Genomic DNA, 19,079 nt, shown 5'->3' with positions numbered 1-19,079 from the left:
GAGTTTGCAATTGGACTCCTTTTTTCCAGGGTCATAGATGTCAGGGTATGGTTTCCAAGTTAGGAACAAATATAAAATGAAAGTTGGCACAGCCAAACCAAAAAGAACCATATCAGTTCTGGAGAATAAAGTTCCTTCTTCACCCTTCAAATACAATCCCGCCCTCCTCAGCACCCTGGTGTCACAAACCTTTCCAGTGTTTCCCACATTGGTATTTAGGAATCTACCTCTGTGGTCCACTAAGCCTTGAAGAACCAGTGAACCTTTTTAGCTCACATATTCGCTCGCCCCTTTTGGATGGCAAAGTATTGGGATGTGTGTGCCATCGATGGCCCCTGCACAGTTCAGAAACTCCATCCTCTGAAATCCAGCTATTATTTCCAGAACTTTGCTTACAGTAACCATCCCTGGGGTAAATCACGGTGCCTTGCAAACCTGCACTACCTTGATCTCGCCAATGGACTTTCCAACCCCAAAGTAGTTTGCAACTAACCTATTGCAGTCTGGTGTTGCCAACTTTCACAGAGCAATAGCCATGCACTTCTCCACTGGTATGGCTTCCCTGAATCAAGTGTTCTGGTGCTGGGGGCATAAGCTCATCACATGGCTCCAAGGAAGTCGGTTTCCTCATTTGGAAGTTCTGAAGCCATTGCTGGTCATCCCATATTTCCAAAATGATGTGATCCCACCACATCTGACATAGGCGCCAACTTCTCCTGGCGCCAATGGGTGCTCGACCCCCTCCCGCCCCTGCCCCGCCTCCATTCCAACCCCTTTCCCAAAGTCCCCCACCCCAACTCTGCCCCCTCCCTGCCCCTATTGGACTCCTTCCCCAAATCCCTGCCCCGGCCCTGCCTCTTCCCTGCCTCCTCCCGAGCGCGCTGCATTCCTGCTCCTCCCCCCTCCCTCCCACAGCTTGTTACACTGCAAAACAGTTGTTTTGTGGCCGCAAGCGCTGGGAGGAGAAGTGGGTACGCAGCATGCTCAGGGGAGGAGGTGGAGGTGAGCAGAGCTGGGGCGGGGAGCTTGGCTGCTCCCACTTTTTTCCAGTGGGTGCTCCAGCCCCGAAGCACCCACGGAGTCAGCGGCTATGACATCTGGTGTTCCTGAACAAGAAGCGACAGTCCACCCGAGGGCATACTGTGGCAATATCAACATTCACCGTATCTGTTCCATGGGACTTGAATGGATTGTCATTCCTCCTCAAGGTCAGCTGTCTTTGGCGTGTTGGAAAGTTCTGCCCAAATTCCATCCTGCATCTCGCCAATTGCTTACTCCATTGCATAAATGTTTGTCCTGGAATAAGCAGAAGCAGAACCACATCATCATCCAGTTGCTCCATTTGTTCCACCCTGCTAAACAAGAGGGAGACATGAGCAAGAACTGCCATTGGCACAGTACCAACAACACACACAAAAGCGATTCTTAGAATGTCTCCCTGTGATGCACAGAACCTTGGGATACTACCTCTGAAACAGATCATAGAATCATAGCATATCAGGGTTGGAAGGGACCTCAGGAGATCATCTAGTCCAATCCCCTGCTTAAAGCAGGACCAATCCCCAGACAGGTTTTTGCCCCAGATCCCTAAATGGCCCCCTCCAGGATGGAGCTCACAACCCTGGGTTTAGTAGGCCAATGCTCAAACCACTGAGCTAAATGGTAGAGCTGTCATATAACAACAGCAGCAGTGTGGATGTGGGCATACATGTGTACACAGTGTTATACCCGTGTCCAACACAACATAAGTGGAACATATGTGAGGATGTACACTGTCTAGTAAGCTTGTGCGCTGGTGTAGACATAGCCTAAATAGACAAGATATACACAAAGTTGGAGGGGAAAGGACATAACATGCAAGCAGAATTAACAGAGAAATTCCACACTTTAGTTCTCTCTTTGTTTTTAAAATTTTGGGTGTGTTTTTTTTTTTAATTTTACATTCATTCTATCTATCTATCTATCTATAGAATAAATGTAAAATAAAACATGCACTATAAGGCAAGGGCATGACAGAAGGGAAGACAGGAAGGGATTATTGACATGAAAATCAAAGGAAGAGAGGTAAGGGGGATGGAGGAGGAAAGAATGGAGAGGAACATGAAGGACAGGTGGAGCAAGACTGAAGTGAGAAGACAGAGGGGGAAGAGCAAGCAGCCAATCAGCACAGAAGCGGAGAGAATTTTCAGAGTAAAAAGTCTGATGACATCATCGGTGTCCATGTTGAAACTACTTCTACAGCTGCTCCCGCCTGCTTCAATCTCTGGCTGACTCTACCTTGGACAATATTTATCCATCCCTTCCCCTAGCCAACATAGCTTTGGAGGCAATAGGGGATTGCGGGGGGCTGGGAGGAGGAAAGAGTGGCATTCCATGGGGCTTGTGTCCCTGGAGATGGGTAGTGCGTGAGAGTGATTTTGCTCTAATACAATGCTAAAGTGGAACTGAAAATAAATTGATAAAGAAAAAACACTTATTTAACTGCAGTTCTGCTTCTGCACAACTCTAGGCTAAAAATAGAAATGTACTGTTAAATGAGTCAGGATGTGCATTTCCCATTCAGGATGTGTTTACAACTACATTTCTGCCTGTGTGCAAATCCCATCCACCAGCACAGAATGAATTAACGTCATGTTCCCCCTACTTTCTCTTTCTTTAAATGGAAAATATTAATGCAAAAACTGAGGGCTAAATACTGCCCTGTATTACACTGTTGCATTTGTGGGGAAGATGGTAGTGTAAAAGGTTCTTTTCCAACTAGCATTTCCAAACAAGATCATGGTGGGACATCAACCTACCATGCAAGAGCATGGGGAGGGGTGCACCAGTTACTGTGCAGAAATTGCCTCAAAATGACTTGACCTATCGACTAAGGGGCATGGTCAGGTCACCAATTTCCCAGTGCATGCGCTGGTGTTGAGATGAGCTACATGCAATCCAGCCATGTTAATCCATCTACTATGCAAATGCACCCATGTACAATGTTAATCCATCTACAAAAAAACAGTTTGGGGCGGATGAAGATCAGAAGGTTTGCCCATTGAAGCTTGAAGTATGCATTGGGGAATCAATTGACTGGCTTTTCCAAAGGCTCCAGGTTTGCTTAGCAAAGCCAGTGTAATTCCATCATAAACACAATGCATAAAACAAATGATCTATCCTGAAAATCTGCCAACCAAGGTCTTGGATCCTAGGAGTTATTTTTTGAAAATATTTTAAGAGGATTGGATGGCTTTGTGGCAGAGGCAACGCATGGGGGAGGGGGAATGCAGGGTCATGTGTCTCCCCCCTCCCCCCCCGATTTGTTGCTTGGCTTGCACTGAGCATGCTCACAAGGACTGAGCATGCTCAGTAACTCTGTGGAAACCGGCTGCCCGCACTCCACCCCTCCACTATTGGCAGGCACAGGTAGTCTCTGATTTGTGGATGGTGTGAATGAGATAACCAGTTCAAACAGCTTTAGGGCATGTCTACACATACTGCGCTGCAACGGGCAGCTCGGCTCTTACAGAGCCCAGGAGTCAGGGAGCACAGCAGCCCCCGGCGCCCAGGTAAGCCAGGGTGTATTTTTCCCGGACATGTTCGGCTTTTTGGAAATTCCCCCCGGATGGGGGTTTGATTACCAAAAAGCCGGACATGTCCGGGAAAAAACTGATGTATGGTAACCCTACACTTTCCCTCCGTGCTTCTGCTTTCTTGGCCTTCTGCTGAGGTGCGCTTACGAGGTCAGCAATCATCTCCTCCCCCATCCTCTTTTGCTTACCTTGCAGATCTTTCAGGCATTCACCAGATGATAAATCCCCTGTCTGTAAGAGCCCCAGTATTTCAGGTGCCAGGGAAAGAGAGAAACAGCATAAGTGGTTATTATTCTAAAGACTAGTCCATGCCAAAAATTTAAAAAAAGTTTATTTTTTCTCAGTTTTGGAATGCTTTTGCCATCTGCTTTTCCCAGTATGTATGGGACGTGCTTGGAGATGGTAAAACATTTTCCACCTCACTTCTCTTTTCTCCTGTACCAATGCTGGGGGATCAGGGGAAAGCAGGGTGTAGATTAGTAATTACATATCCACTGCTGCAGGCTGTCCTTACATTGGAAGATGTTATCCTGAGGAATATCCCCAAGAGGCAGAAAAGGGTAGGGACATGGAGAAAAATTGATCACCATCCTCTTCATAACAGCCCTTAACATATTTGAAGACTGTTATCACGTTCAGGTCCCCTGCCAGCTGTCTTTTTTCAAGACTAAGGGCATGGCTACACTTGCAGATGTAGAGCACTGTAAGTTAAACCAGCCCTCGGAGAGTGCAGTAGGGAAAGTGCTGCAGTGTGTTCACGCTGTCAGATTCAAGCGCACTGGCATGGCCACATTAGCAGCTCCTGCAACGCCACAGAGAGCAGTGCATTGTGGTAGCTATCCCAGCATGCAAGTGACTGCAATGCGCTTTTCAAATGGGGGGTGGGGTGGAGTGTGACAAGGAATGTGTTGTGAGTATGTGTGTGGGGGAGAGAGTGGGTTTTTGAGGGGCTGAGAGCATGTCAGCATGCTGTCTTGTAAGTTCAGACAGCAGCAGATCCCCCTGCCCCCCGCCTCTCTCTCACTCACAGCAAGCAGCATTCCACACTAATGTAGGGTGACCAGACAGCAAGTGTGAAAAATTGGGATGGGGGAGGGGGGTAATAGGCACCTATAGAAGAAAAAGCCCCAAATATCGGGACTGTCCCTATAAAATAGGGACATCTGGTCACCCTACACTAATGGTTGCTTTGTCCCGGAGCAGATAAGCATGCCAGCTGTCAGAAACGGAGATTTGAAAGGCCATATTCGCATTCCTGCTGCCGATTCCAAAACAATGACAAGAGTGGCTACTTGACTTAAGGGGATTATGGGACGTTTCCAGAGGCCCATCAAAGCATAGTAATGCAACACCTCATTCACACTGACGCTGGGGCGTTTCAGCCAAGGCGCAGCAAGTGTTAATGCTTTTCGTGGAGGTGGATTACTAGGAGCGCTCCAGCTGCAGAGTCCAGGCACTCTAAGTGCCTTGCCATTGTGGACGGGTTAGGGCGCCAGGGGCTGCTTTAATGCACTCTAACTTGCAAGTGTAGCCAAGCCCAAAATGTACCCAATCTTTTTAACCTTTCTTCATAGGTCAGGTTTTCTAATCCTTTTGTCATTTTTGTTGCTCTTCTCTGGACCTTCTCCAGTTTATCCACATCTTTCCTAAAGTGTGGTGCCCAGAATTGAACACAATACTCCAGCTGAGGCCTCACCATTGCAGAGCAGAGCGGGAACATTACCTCCCGTGTCTTACATACAACACTCCTCTTAATACACCCCAGAATATTAGCCTTTTTCTTAACTGTATAAGATTGTTAACTTATATTCAATTTGTGATCCAACATAATCCCCACATCCTTTTCAACAGTCCTGCCACCTAGTCAGTTATTCCCCATGTTGTAGTTGTGCATTTGATTTTTTGTTCTTAATTGTATTACTTTCCACTTGTCTTTATTGAATTTAATCTTGTTGATTTTGGAACAATTCTCTAATTTGTCAAGGTCATTTTGAATTTTAATCCTGGCCTCCAAACTGCTTGCAACACTCCCAGCTTGGTGTCCTCTGCAAATTTTAGAAGAATACTCTCCACTCCATTATCCAAGTCATTAATGAAATTATTGAATAATACCACACCCAGGATTGATGCCTGAGGGGCTCTACTAGATATGCCCTCCCAGTTTGACATCAAACCATTGGAAACTACCGTTTGAATAAAGTATTTCAACCAGTTGTGCACCCACTTTATAGTAATGTCTTCTAGATCACATTTCCCTAGTTTGCTTATGACACTGTCATGCGGGACTGTGTCAAAAGGCATACTAAAATCACGATATATCCTGTTTCCTGCTTTCCCCCCATTTACTAGGCTAATAACCCTGTCAAAGAAGAAAATTAGATTTGGCATGATTTATTCTTTACAAATCCATGCTGGCTATTCCTTAGAACCTTAAAGATCTCATTAATTTTGCACAAGAGTAGACGTGTTAAACTCTGTGTCCCAGCCAAACTTCAATTACAGTATTTACATTCTGTCCACCTCTATCTAAAATCCCCTGTCCTTTCAACTGAATACATTTTTCATTATTTGCCCTATATTATTGTGTGATTGCTGTGCACTATTCAAGTCCTGTTTCTCCTCAGAAATGGTTCCATTTCATAACCGGTATTCCCTTTATATAGACTATATGTCTTCAAGTACTTTTTCTTTCAGGTGCAAAATGTGTTATAGAAATGTCATACACTATCAGAGGAAGAGAAGAAATGGCTGAGAGAGCACACTGGCATTTGGGGGAGTGGGCAATAGGTCTCCCATACAAGTGTCAACCCAACCCTCTGCTGCTTAATCTGATGTCACCCCATCTCCTGAAAATAATTTGGATACAGGTGTGAAGAAGACACCATACTCTTCTTCTAAGATCTTGGTAACCCACCTCATAGAAATCCTCTTCCAAACTTTTAGATCCCACTGAAAACAGCAACACTGTTTGTCTCTATATCATGAGGGCAATTCATCTGAAGGACAGGCAAGTTCTGTCCTTTGTGAAAAGTCTAGAAACCAGTCTCCTTTCAGTTTCTGATGTTTTGTTCATGCATGGCTGTGGCTTTTTGAAATGACAAGTAAAAGGAGGTAGTGGGGTTTAGTGGCTTGAGTAAAGGATTGTACTGGATGGCAAGACTCCTGCATTCTATTCCTGATTCTGTAAATGATTTGCTGTATGACCTTGGACAAGCCACTTCATCTCTTTTCATCACTGACCTATGTGTAAAATTAGTATAATACTTACCTGCTGCAGTGGCATATTGCATAGTATAATGTCTATAAAATGCTTTGATGTCTTTGGATGAAAGGTGCTATTATAAGTTCAAAGTGCTCATATTATAGATGTGTATACAGTAAAAAATCAGGCCCTCCCATGTAATTATGATCAATAATATATGACATTCATATGACATCTTTCATTCAGAAGGGTAAAAAGTACTATACAAAAGTGTGTGTGCACGGGGGGGGTATGCAATTTTAAGGTTGAAAGTTTACACAGACAGATGTCATGAAATTAAAAAAGTTAAGATTCCCAAAGCAATGTAAACTCAGCTATATTGCCTCTAATGAATCCATTAATACATGCATATAATAATAGTACATTAATCGGAAATACTGCTAAGCCCTAATGTGCTCTGATACCTCACTGATGGGTGCATTGTAGATGTTTTTTTTGTGCCTGCTGCAGGGAACAGGATGGGGGGAAATTCAGTCATAATTCAGTTTGGAGGATAGGTAGTGTTTACACGCCGGGACTGGCGATTGTATTTGTGAAGGGCGCTATGGGAGTAGTGGATAGAGGTTTCTTGTCAAGTCAAAGGGGAAACAACTCCAGCCAGGTCTAGGGTAAAGGGAAAGATTCCCTGGGAGGCTCAAGTTATCACACAGAGCTCTTTAGTCAGGACACAGCCGCTCATATTGTTGCAGCACTGGAGCAAAAGCAGTAAACATCAGACTAGAATTTCAACATGTCCCACTTCAGCAGAAGGGGGTCTCAAACCCAGCAGGGAGATTCAGCAGCACTTGTGTGAGCCAGCCTCGGTGTCAAATCCTAAGGGAGAAACAGTGTCAAGCAGTTCAGAGCTATCACACAATTGTGTATAATTCACTTCTTTAAGGACTGTGTAAAAGTAATTAAATAGAATGTTAAATTGTATTGTGCAAGAACCAGAAGGAAACCATTTCCTTCACACAATGGAATGCAGGCTGTTCCCCTTCAGACTGCTCTTCCGGTGCAGCTCAACCCTAGGGGCAGGGGGTGGGGAAAGGGAAGAGAAGGAGAGAACTCAGAGGCCGATGCTCTGGTTGGCAGGGCTGACTGACAGGAGGGAACCAAATTGGCCGTGGCTTAAAAGAGCTCAGTCAGCTTGACAAAGTTCTTCAAAGTTCCCCTGCAGCTGGAGCCATCTCTTTGCAGTGCAGAGCGAAATCAGCCTCTGCTTACTATATTTCCCCCCTTCAGGCTCCTGTCCCCTCTATTCCCACAGCAAACAATCCTATCCCTCATGTGGGAGAGGCAAAATCTGCAACTGTATTAGAAGGGACAGTCCCTAACCTCTGGATGTGACTCAGGCTCCCTTGGGACAATCATGTGCTATTGATAACACTGGTATTTTTAACAGAGATGAACTTTTAATACTAGAAAAAGAAACGGAAACGTACTGTTCATATCACATGGGAATCTACATCCATTCATCTTTGTCATCATCCCCCTTTTCCTACCCCTTCACATCCTTTGTGGCAAAATTATAAACGCTAAAATAGCAGATCTAAACCTAAAACGTGTTCTCCTCCCAACAGTTTAGTCTTTACCTCCTGCTGGCTCTTACAATTAAGTCGCAATGTTGCATCTCGGAATAGGTTAGGACATCACAAGCACAAAATAGTAACTTCAGTTCGGGAAGTAGCAGGAGGAGAGTCTCTCATTTGCTCTTCCTCTCAGCCTCACTCCCTTCTTTCCCACACACACATTCTGCTGAAAATGTGACGGAGACCTAGGCTATGCCTACACCACCATGGAAGGTGTGATTGCAGCTTGGGAAGGCATACCACGCTAGCTTTAATCTAGCTAGCGCAGCTAAAAATAGCAAAAAGAACAGGAGTACTTGTGGCACCTTAGAGACTAACAAATTTATTAGAGCATAAGCTTTCGTGGACTACAGCCCACTTCCGAAGACTACAGCCCACCTTCTTCGGAAGTGGGCTGTAGTCCACGAAAGCTTATGCTCTAATAAATTTGTTAGTCTCTAAGGTGCCACAAGTACTCCTGTTCTTTTTGTGGATACAGACTAACACGGCTGCTACTCTGAAACCTAAAAATAGCAGTGAAGACACAATGGGGCTAGGAATGCGAGTATATAACCAGGGTCCTGGGCTGGCTCCTATAGCCTGTGTTGAAGCCTGTGGTGCCGTCTCTTCCCTGTCATTTTTAGCTGCGCTAGCTGGCAGCCTACCTGAATGCAGTCACACTTCCGATTGCAGGAGTGACGTAGCCATAGACTCTCCATGGTGAAAAATGACACTTCTATGTGTTTAATTGTGGAGAGATAATATTTCCATACTACTTCGGGGAGGATTTTATGTTTTCGTTGGGATGTGGTGTGTGTGTGTGTGGACGGAATGAGGTTATGTCCCTGTGAGCGTCAGGGAGAGTTTTCAAAAATTTCCCACCATTGTTAATGCTGATTCATCTCTACCAGTGCTGGTATTTCTAGTGAAGATGGGCCGCTTTGGCTGCCTGCCTGCCTACTGCAGATATAGTTGCTAACACCAAGGGAGCTGAATCACTGGTAGCAACAGTGGGAAATTTTTTGAATATTCCCCTGATGTAGGCAGGTCCAAGGAGCCACTAAGATTAGACAGGAAGTCACCACAATTAGGCGGTACTGTAGTTACAAGTAACTAAATCAGAAAGAGTAGAGGGGGGAAGGCCGATATTTGGTATTTGTGAATTTAACTATATTTTGTGTATAGTCATTTTAACCATGGACGGCGCATGAACTGCAGGCTGGGGGAGGCTAGCCCTCAGCCCCACCCCTTCCGTGCACCACCCTCGCCAGAGCTCCCCCCACTGCAGCCACTGGCCCCCGCCCCAATCTAGCCCTCCCAGCTCTGGAGCACCGGGAGGGCGGGCAGCACGGTTGCAGCCTCCCCAGCCCTGGAGTGCCAGGAGGACGGGGGGGAGGGGCGCACAGCCCCAGCCTTCCCAGCCCCGGAGTGCTGGAAGGATTGGTGGCGCGCAGCCGCAGCCTGAACCAGGGCCACCGCACAGGGGGACTGGGGCCACACTGCTGCATGCAGAGTGGGCAGGAAGGAAGAGGGGGGGCCTGGCAGCGGAGTGAGGGCGGGGTCACGCCTGGCTGTTTGGGGAGGCACAGCCTATGGTACCTGACACCCATGATTTTAACTTTCCCTTGTTTATGTGACTCTCTCCCACTAGACGTCTGCTCAGGCCTAATTTTTAGGCCTGACCTGGACTGAGCCTGAGAGCGTCAAGTTGTTTTCTGACCTGACCCTGACCCTTCACCTGAACCTGAGTCACTGCTGCCTCCTATCCGTGGGTCAGTGCAGTGGCTGTCTGTGCCACTGGCTGTGTGGCCTGCTCCTGCCGTCCGCTGCCCCCTGCTGCACCGCGTGCAGGCACTGTGACTCCTCAGCACCCTTATGCCGCAGCACACACAGAGTGCAGTGAGGAGGCAGCAGCTAGCAGGAGCAGGGCACAGCCGCTGCCACAGAAGGAGCAGACCCAACCTGCATCAAGCCCAAGAGGATCTGCTTGTTTCCCACCTGACCCAACCCAGACCCCTGTGCCTTCCGGCTCCTGCACAAGGAAAAAAAAAGTGCAGGCACAGACAGAAAGGCAGCTTTGTTTTCCACCCTGATTCATCATCCAAGAATGATGTTTAAAAGAGAAAAAAAAAAAAAAAAAAAAAAAAAAACAGATCCCAGGAACAGCAAGTAGCAGCCTGTCAGTGACACACACACCTTTTCACAAACACAACTGCAGTTTCTTTTCTTTCATTAGCTATCTCACTGTTCAATGCTAGCAGACACAAAACTCTGTCGTTTTTACTATGATGGAGCTAGGCAAAGCTAAACTGCAGGTGGATGACATCACCTAGCTATGGCCACAAGCAACACAAGCACTCTCCTCTCATCTTATGCAGGCTCTGCTGTCCCTCTGTAGGTTAGCAATAGGCACACTGCAATCCATGAGCCCTCCGAGTGTCTCCCTGGAACGTCCAGCCCTGGGTTCACTGGACAGTCACAGTATTCATAGATTCACTGCTCCCAAAGAAACAATTCACAGCAGCTTAAAAGTTCCACCTCAGATCACCACGCCGTTCAACACACAGCACTTAGATATGTTTATAGTGAAAACAAGCACAAGTTTGTTTAACAAAGAGATTCAAATGGAAGTATTGGAAACAAATGGTTTCACAGAAAATAAAATCATAACAGTCATGCTAGAGCCTAGACTTAATTAACAAGATACCCTCAAATCTAAGTATTGCTCATCCAAAGATCTTTACAGCATTTTACAGCTAGGCCTGGCTGTGATCCCTCCTTCGTGAGACAAAACACGCTGCCAGCTGGTCTTCTAAGTAAAAGGATCCTGGGCGTTCTTTTGCAATCCCAGATATATCAAAACAGTCATTTGATCTTTAGTCATAAACCGGACACCCTCCTGCTGTTTGTTCCTTCCTGTAGATTTTGCCATTTCTTGTCGATTTTGCATTCTTGATTAGCTTGTGGCTCAGAATGCAAATAGACCCACATTGTGAAGTGGACAATACACAATACCCAGACAGGGATATGTATAAATGTCTGTTACCCCCTGTGTGAAAGGAACCTACCTGGCATATCACCTTCTGGTTACTTAGCTCAGTTCCAAAGGTTTTAAGAACATAATTTCCAGTATAGATACATAACTCCTTAAATACAACCTGGACATACATTTAAAAACTATTATAATAATGACCAGTGGGCTACATGTTACCCTTTGGAGAACTAATATGCATACACCGGACCCACAGGATCGCTGTAAAACCCTATGCACCCCCCTGTGCCCTCTGCCAGTTGGCATCAAGAGGTCCCTGGTGTCACAGTTGTAACTGTTGTCAAATTTGATCAGTTTTTGTTTTGCTTAGTGCTATCATTGTAGCAGTAAGCAGAGGGGAGAAAGTGGAAGGAAATACAGCAGTTAGGAAGTGGTGAGTGAGGAACAGTGGAGAGAGAGAGCATGTGGCGGGAGGAGGAAACCAAGTCACCAAGCAAGATGAAAAGCATGGAGAAGTGAGACAGTGGGTTTCCATGCTCTGTTTGAAAAACAGAGGGGAAGGAGATAGGGATCTAGATGCATGACACATGTTTACATTAGAAAAATAAGACAGAAGGAATGGTATATGGAGTCCTTCATCCAGCAGTTCCAATCTGTTCTCAGACTAGTAGTGACTGAAAGTCATTCCCATCTGGTTGGTGGCTTTTGGGTGGCCTGTACAAAGTGAGTGGGTGGGTATTTTACTAGAAGGAAGTTTCCACATCACAAAAGTTTTAGGGCAGATACAGTTAAACTGGCAAAAAAAGTGCTTTTGGGTAGAGCTTATTTTGTTGGGGTATAAGCTCTATCAGCAAAAGCACTGTTTTGATGGTATAAGCTGCATCTCCACTGGAGGGTTTGCCAGTGTAGCCATACTGGCAAACCTTTTCTACTGTAGACAACAAGGCCTGATACTGACTGCACAAAGAAAGGTGGTGTAACCTCACTATCCTCTTACAAACCTTGTTCTTATTGGTCCAGTCGTGCTTGTCTACCACACGTGAGTAGTTCTTTTAAAGTCTTATGAGTAAAACAAGCTGGATTTGGCCCGATGACTAGGTCACATAACATGGCAATAGATCAGGGTTTCTCAAACTTCATTGCACCGCGACCCCCTTCTGACAACAAAAATTACTGCATGACCCTGGGAAGGGGGACTGAAGCCTGAGCCCCGCCACCCCGGGCAGCGGGGCTGAAGCCCGAGCCCTACCACCCTGCGGAGGAGAGGGCAAATCTTGAGGGCGTCAGCCTTAGGCGGGGGGCTGTAACCTGAGCCCCACTGCCCAGGGCTGAAGCTGAAGTCTGAGCCTCTGGTTTCACCTTCCATCTTGGGCAGTGGGGCTTGGACTTTGGCTTCAGCCCCAGGCCCCAGCATGTCTAACGCCAGCCCTGGAGACCCCATTAAAACGGGGTCAAAACGCACTTTGGGGTCCTGACGCACAGTTTGAGAGCCGCTGCAATAGATAAATTGCTGTGACCGACTTATTCAGCTTTCTGACAATGACAATCAAAATGTTAGACTCGGATATGTATTTGTGCACTCGCATATTATGTTTTCACTTTAGAGTCACTGTTTCCATATTGGAGTTAGACTCTAGCAAGCTTATTTTGCCATTAGAATGAAACACAGTTCAGCCCTGGGGCTCCTGGGCAGTCAGTAGCTATGTCTCCACTCTCCTCTCAGCTAATAATGCCCTTTTAACAGATTACAGCCTGCAAGAAAAATACGAGCTGTGGGGGGAGGGGAAGGGCAGTCGGCCCTGGAAGGGGCCGCGGCAGGATTTTCATGTTAGTTAGAGACAGCCTGGCACATGCTTAGAGCCCTATTGTTGTGCAAAAGTAAGCTATTCAAAAATGTGAGTTCCAGAGATGATTACTAGAGGAAATTATTTTTCTGTAAAAGCAAAATGTAAGTGTAAGTGTAAATGGAAATACACACATATTTTGGAGGTGTAAGATAGTGACTTCATAGTAAATGCTGCATTGAGAGTTTCCTTGTAAGGCTTCTTTGGACCCCTCACCTCCTACTTCTATAACTTCTGATCTAAGTGTACAGTTTGTTTGAAAATTTCTGTGTGCAGTGTAAGTTAGGAGACGTTTCCCTGAAAACGTTGTAACTTTAAAACAATAGAACAGCGGTTCTCAAACTGTGGGTCGTGACCCTGTTTTAATGGGGATGCCAGGGCTGAAATTAGACTTGCTGGGGGCCGGGGCCAAAGCCCGACCCTCACTGCCCAGGGCCAAAGCCAAAGCCCAAGGGCTTCAATCCTGGGTGGCAGGCTCAGGTTACAGGCCCCCTGGCCTGGGGCAGATGCCCTTGGGCTTCAGTTTTGGCCCCACCAGGCTTTGGAATTGGCCCTCCCGCCTGGAGCAGTGGGGGTTGGATGGGCTCAGGCTTCCGCCTCCGCTCCTGGGTCATGTAGTAATTGTTGTTGTCAGAAGGAGGTCACAGGGCAATGAAGTTTGAGAACCCCTGCTCTAGGATATATTATAATTACACGTAAGTTAATCAGAAATTAGCAAGATTTAAAATTCTGCTGCAGCGTCTCATGATTTTTCAGCATTTGTTTTCTCAGCACAAGACACACTTTTAAATACCCATATTGACACTTGAATAGTCTGGTCTACACAGGATACTTCGTAAAGCCACTGGGATTTTTTTTTTTTTTTTTAAAGAGAGAAATAAGAAATAACCAGGCTCAAGGCTTGTTTACACTTAAAATGCTTCAGTGTCTTTAGTGAAGATGCTATCTACACTGACAGGAAGTGTTCTCTTGTCAGGGTAGGTAACCCACCTCCCCGAGAGGTGGTAGTTAGGTCAATGGGAGAATTCTCCCATCAACCTAGCACTGTCTACGCCAGGGGTTAGGTTGGTTTAACTGCGTCGCTCAGGGTGTGGATTTTTCAAATCCCTGAGTAACCTAGTTATACCCACCTAATTTCCTAGTGTAGACCAAGCCTTAGTAAATGGATCCTTGTCACATATATACACATGAAATGGATGGCTTTTAAAGACATATGTACTCCACTTACTGGCCAAAGAGCGTTCCGCACAGATTGTGGGTCTGTGGGCTGCAAAGCTGGCATAAAGGCAGCTCTGTGCAGAGCCAGTTGCCAGGAATGAGTTAGAGCAGCCTAACGGAAAAACTTTTTAAAATTATGTTGAAGGTTTCTTAGCTCAATTCAAGAGATGTACCTGAACACATCTGGGAAAAAACCCTGAACATTAAAAACTAACAATATAAAGTTACAAAAACAATACCAACCCTAACATCCAGCATATGCACACCATTAATCAGAAAAATTCCCCATGAACATCACTCAACCAACCTTAACTCTGCCCCTGTAATAAAAACAGTAACTTACAAAATCTAAATGAGCCACATGATTCATTTGGCACATAGCTTTCTCTCAGAACTGTACATATACTTTTTAATATCTTACTCAATAATTCACATTGCAAAAACGTAACACACTAAAGCACATTATTTTTTTCATCCACATGTGAATTCTGAGATACCCTGCCCAGCTCCTATTCATGACTGTACCAAGTAACAATTGATTCTAATTGTAAAAGAAATTTGAGGACAAAAATAGAAATACATCCTTTAACTCCACTAAATTGCATTGGTCTCTGAACGATTTTTGGAAGCATGGAGTGAGTGATATTTGTATTGTGAAAAAATAAATACAGAGTGTACCTCCTAAATAGAAAGAGTTGGGATGTATAGGATATATGTTGTATGTTATTGTGAATTTTATAGAACATAAGGCCCTGGTCCTGTAAACACTAACGTATTTGCTTAACTTGATGTGCACGAGCAGTCCAATTTAACTCAAGGGACCACTCAAGCATTTAAAATTAAGCATGTAAGTAAATCTTTGCAGGATCAGACCCTAAAAATTCAACTTACTCTGTATCACCCAAGTTTATGATTTGCCCTTCCTTCTTTCATTCAAAGAGTTTAGTGTCTGCCCATTTCTTTTTCTCAGCCTCTCAATTCATATTTCTTTAGATTAACATCTCTTTTCCACCTTCCTCTCAGGGCTTGTCTACACTGGTAAGTTTTGTCGCCCAAAACTGCTTTTGGCGACAAAACAGCAAGAGTGTACACACTACAATGGGACTTTTATCGCAAAAAATGCCCAGTTTTGGCAACAAAAAACTTCCACACCATGAGAGACTTTTGTCTTTTCCCCTCCCTTTGTTGTCCACAAAGAGCCAATGTAGACACTGCTGATTGTTTTGTCGAACAAACTGGCTTCCGCCAATATCCCACAATTCCTGCCCTCATTGCTCTGCTCAGTGTTTTGATCTCTGCTGCTCTGCAGGCATGTGCCCCTCCCCTTTCAAAGCTCTGTGAAGTATCTGTGTGCTGCTCCATTTGGAGAACAAACAAAGAGCAAATCATTGGAATGCCCTTGTTCTGCCCTGCACAAGGAACACAGCGGCAGGCAGACTGCTGCGGCAGGGGGAGGGGGACAGACTGCTGTGCTGCTTTGCCATTCCTCAGCACAGAGAGTTCACAGAGCTACTCATGATGCTGCTCTCAGCAGCTGAGGGGGCTGTGGGAGAACTGGGAGAGAATCCCAAGATGCACAGCGATCAGCTCTTCCTTCCCACAACACTGCACTGTGGGATGCATACCCACGGTGCATTGCTCACCCTGTCGATGATGGTGTCCCCAATGTGGACATGATCTGTTGACAGAGGAAGCAAGTGTGAACACCCTTTGGCAATTTTTGTTTTGTCGACTTTTGGGTGTCAACATAAGTTTTGTCAACAAAACTTGGTACTATAAACAAGCCCTCTGTTTCTCACCCTCATCTCTGCTCCCACCCCTTTCCTCTCAGGCCTCCCACTACTACTCCATTCTCTTCCTTCCTTTCTGCTTCCTCTACACCACCTCCCATCTCTGCTCCCTTCCCTGTCAGACCCTCACAATGCCTCACCCTCATGGCTCCCTGACTCCTGTAACTGCCTCCTTGTTATCTAAAAGGGGTGACGCTGACAGCATTTCTATTTTTCTGCTCTCTTCTCCCCTTCCAGGACCTTAAAGGTAGTTGAAATATTTGTAGACTGTCATCATATCATACTTGCCAGGTAGGCTCCAGTTCAGCAAAGTACTTAGACCTGTGCATAATTGTAGGCAGTTGAAAGTCCCATTGAAATCAATGGGAGTACTCACATGTTTAAAAAATTAAGCAAGTGCTTAAGTACTGTGCTGAACTGGGACCTTCTTCAATAAATATGCATATATTTAGTTCTTCCTCATAGGTCACTCTCTCATAACTCCTTAGTTCCCAATTTTCAAAGATAAGGAGTGACCACAACTCCAATTGAAGTGAATGGGAGTTTTGGGTGCTCAGGGCTTCTGACAAAGTCATACTGTTAGTCCATATGCTTTCTGGAAAGCCCCTTTATTTATAAACTATGATTATCTGTATTATAGCCCATACTTGGGAATGCTTGGTAGTTAGATTGCAAAACAATTTCAATTATAATAATGTTTTAACGGACATAACGTCCTCAAACATTTGCCTGTTGGTTGACATTTCCCCTGTTTAGCTCAGCTGGAGGATATTTTTTTGGTAAGATTTAAACTAAAAAACAGAGGAAAGAATTTTGCTATCAGGGAAGGTGGAGGGGAGAGGGAAGCATTTTCAGTAGTATTAGTTTTACTTTTCCTAGGATATTATTTGACTGAATTTTTGCTGTGGTGCAAATGGCTCAGGAGCACAAAACAGGCAGCAACCTCACTCACTCTCAAAGGTTTTGGGCTCTTTGGAGCACTAGTAAATTTGTCTTGTGGGCAGACCAACCCCTGGGCTTTAGGGCCCTCTGGAACAATAGTTCTCAAACTGTGGGTCGGGACCCAAAGTGGGTTGCAATCCCGTTTTAATGGGGTCGCCAGGGCTGGCGTTAAACTTGCAGGAGCCTGGGGCTGAAGCCCAAGCCCAACTGCCTGGGGCAGCGGGGCTAAGGATTTGGCTTCAGCACTAGGTGGTGGTGCTCAGGTTACAGGCCACCTGCCTGAGGCTAAAGCCCTTGGGCTTCAGCTTTGGGCCCCAACCTGGGCTCAGGCGGACTCAGGCTTCGGTCCCCCCTCCTGGGGTCATGTAGTAATTTTTGTTGTCAGAAGGGGGTCACAGTGCAATGAAGTTTGAGAACCGCTGCTCTAGAACATTACCCTTCCATTCCCAATGAGTGGGAAGTAGAGTTCCCTGAAGATATTATATATGCACATGATACATTGCCCATAAAATAAAATAAGTCAATGAGAAATTTCCACCACCCAGCTGTGCAGGGAAAGTGGAGTAGAAACCCAATCAAATGCAGAATTACAGGTAAGTAATTTTTCCTTCTCTAAAGATACCATGCCTGGATTGCTATTCCTGAAGACTAAAACGCCAAGGGAAGACTCCACAAAACATTTTCTAAATACTAGTAACAAAGAAACTGTCAGAGTTTTGTGCACAAGAGAACTGAGGAGGCCTCCTGACGCTTATAAAAAAGATTAAAAAAGGAGGTGGAAGAGTGGGAGAAAGTATTCTGAGCAAGTGGTGAACAGCTAGCAGGGCTGCAGTGTCCTAAGTGAGGACAACAATATATGGTGTACATGACAAGCAAGATAAATGAAAGGACACACATTCCTTTGCATTAACCCTAAATTCACAAGCTGGACCAAACACTAACGAAGTTATTCAGGAGACTTGTTCATAATCAATTATCACACGACCTGACTGAAACAGCTCAGATTAACAAAGGATCTGCAAAAAAATCCCAGCAGTGTAAACAGAGAGAAAGGGAAAGATCTTCCAAGTATAATAACATGCTTCCAGCATGTAACTCAAGCACAGTTTGTCACCTAGAAAATGGATTTCAAAGTTAAAAAAATTCTCGGTTTCCATAGATAACTGAATCTAGATAGGAAAGGCTCTCTCTTTCCCGCTTCAGTATCCCTTTCAACACCAGATCTGATTTCATCAGTAGTATTACAAGACCAGCAGTAATCAAAAATATACCCAACAAGTACCTATCAAATTAGGTAAATAAAAGGTGGGGCAACAGAGTGGACTTAAGGCACTTTACAGGACCTGCCTGCATGGATCCAGACAACTGGAAAGAATAACTCCTGGGAAGGGAAAGTTTGTTTATTTGGGGATTTTGTGTTTATTTAGATAGTACCTCAAAAGAGGGATAATTTCGTTTGGTTAGAAGGTCAGCTAAGGTCACATCCTGAGTGGAGGAACCCAAAGGACTGTGTTAACTATTCAACTGACGGCATTTTAGCCTGGGAGAAAGTGAAGAAAGCAATCTTGGAAAGGAGTGAAGAAGGTTCAAGGGTTGGATTCTGGCTTCTTTTCCTAGGGCCCAAAGCCAGAGTTCCTCACGGAAGGTGGGCAAGAGCTCCTTTTTACCTCTGCAGCAGCTGCATGAAAAGCAGTCACAAGTGGCATGTGGCCTTTAAAGCTAGAATGTTTCATGAAACGTATGGGTTTTCAGAGGCCTAACCAGACTGTCATTTCCACCCATGCAACTCATAAGGATTTAATGGCAGCTCTGCAGACATATGCAACAGAAAGAAAAACAACTGAATAATTAATGGTGTCATATCTGTTCTTGTATTATATTTTGAGTAACTGAAGATGTCCAGCCA

At 45.2% G+C, this 19,079-nt stretch overlaps 1 long non-coding RNA gene across 1 annotated transcript in view; it reads right to left on the bottom strand.

The window, feature by feature from the left end:
- Positions 1-814: 814 nt before the first annotated feature.
- LOC135974432 (uncharacterized) overlaps positions 815-19,079 on the bottom strand; it is a 40,748-nt gene continuing 22,483 nt past the window's right edge. Inside the window, exons 2-3 of the long non-coding RNA XR_010591702.1 lie at positions 3,764-3,806; positions 815-1,352 (exon numbers count right to left, since the gene is read on the bottom strand). This is a non-coding gene — a long non-coding RNA (uncharacterized LOC135974432). The remainder of the gene's footprint in view (positions 1,353-3,763; positions 3,807-19,079) is intronic.

This window comes from Chrysemys picta, chromosome 1, assembly GCF_011386835.1.
Source record: "Chrysemys picta bellii isolate R12L10 chromosome 1, ASM1138683v2, whole genome shotgun sequence".
NCBI lineage: Eukaryota > Metazoa > Chordata > Testudines > Emydidae > Chrysemys > Chrysemys picta.
The sequence above is the reverse complement of the archived record's forward strand: the minus strand, read 5'-3'. Positions and strand labels throughout refer to the sequence as shown.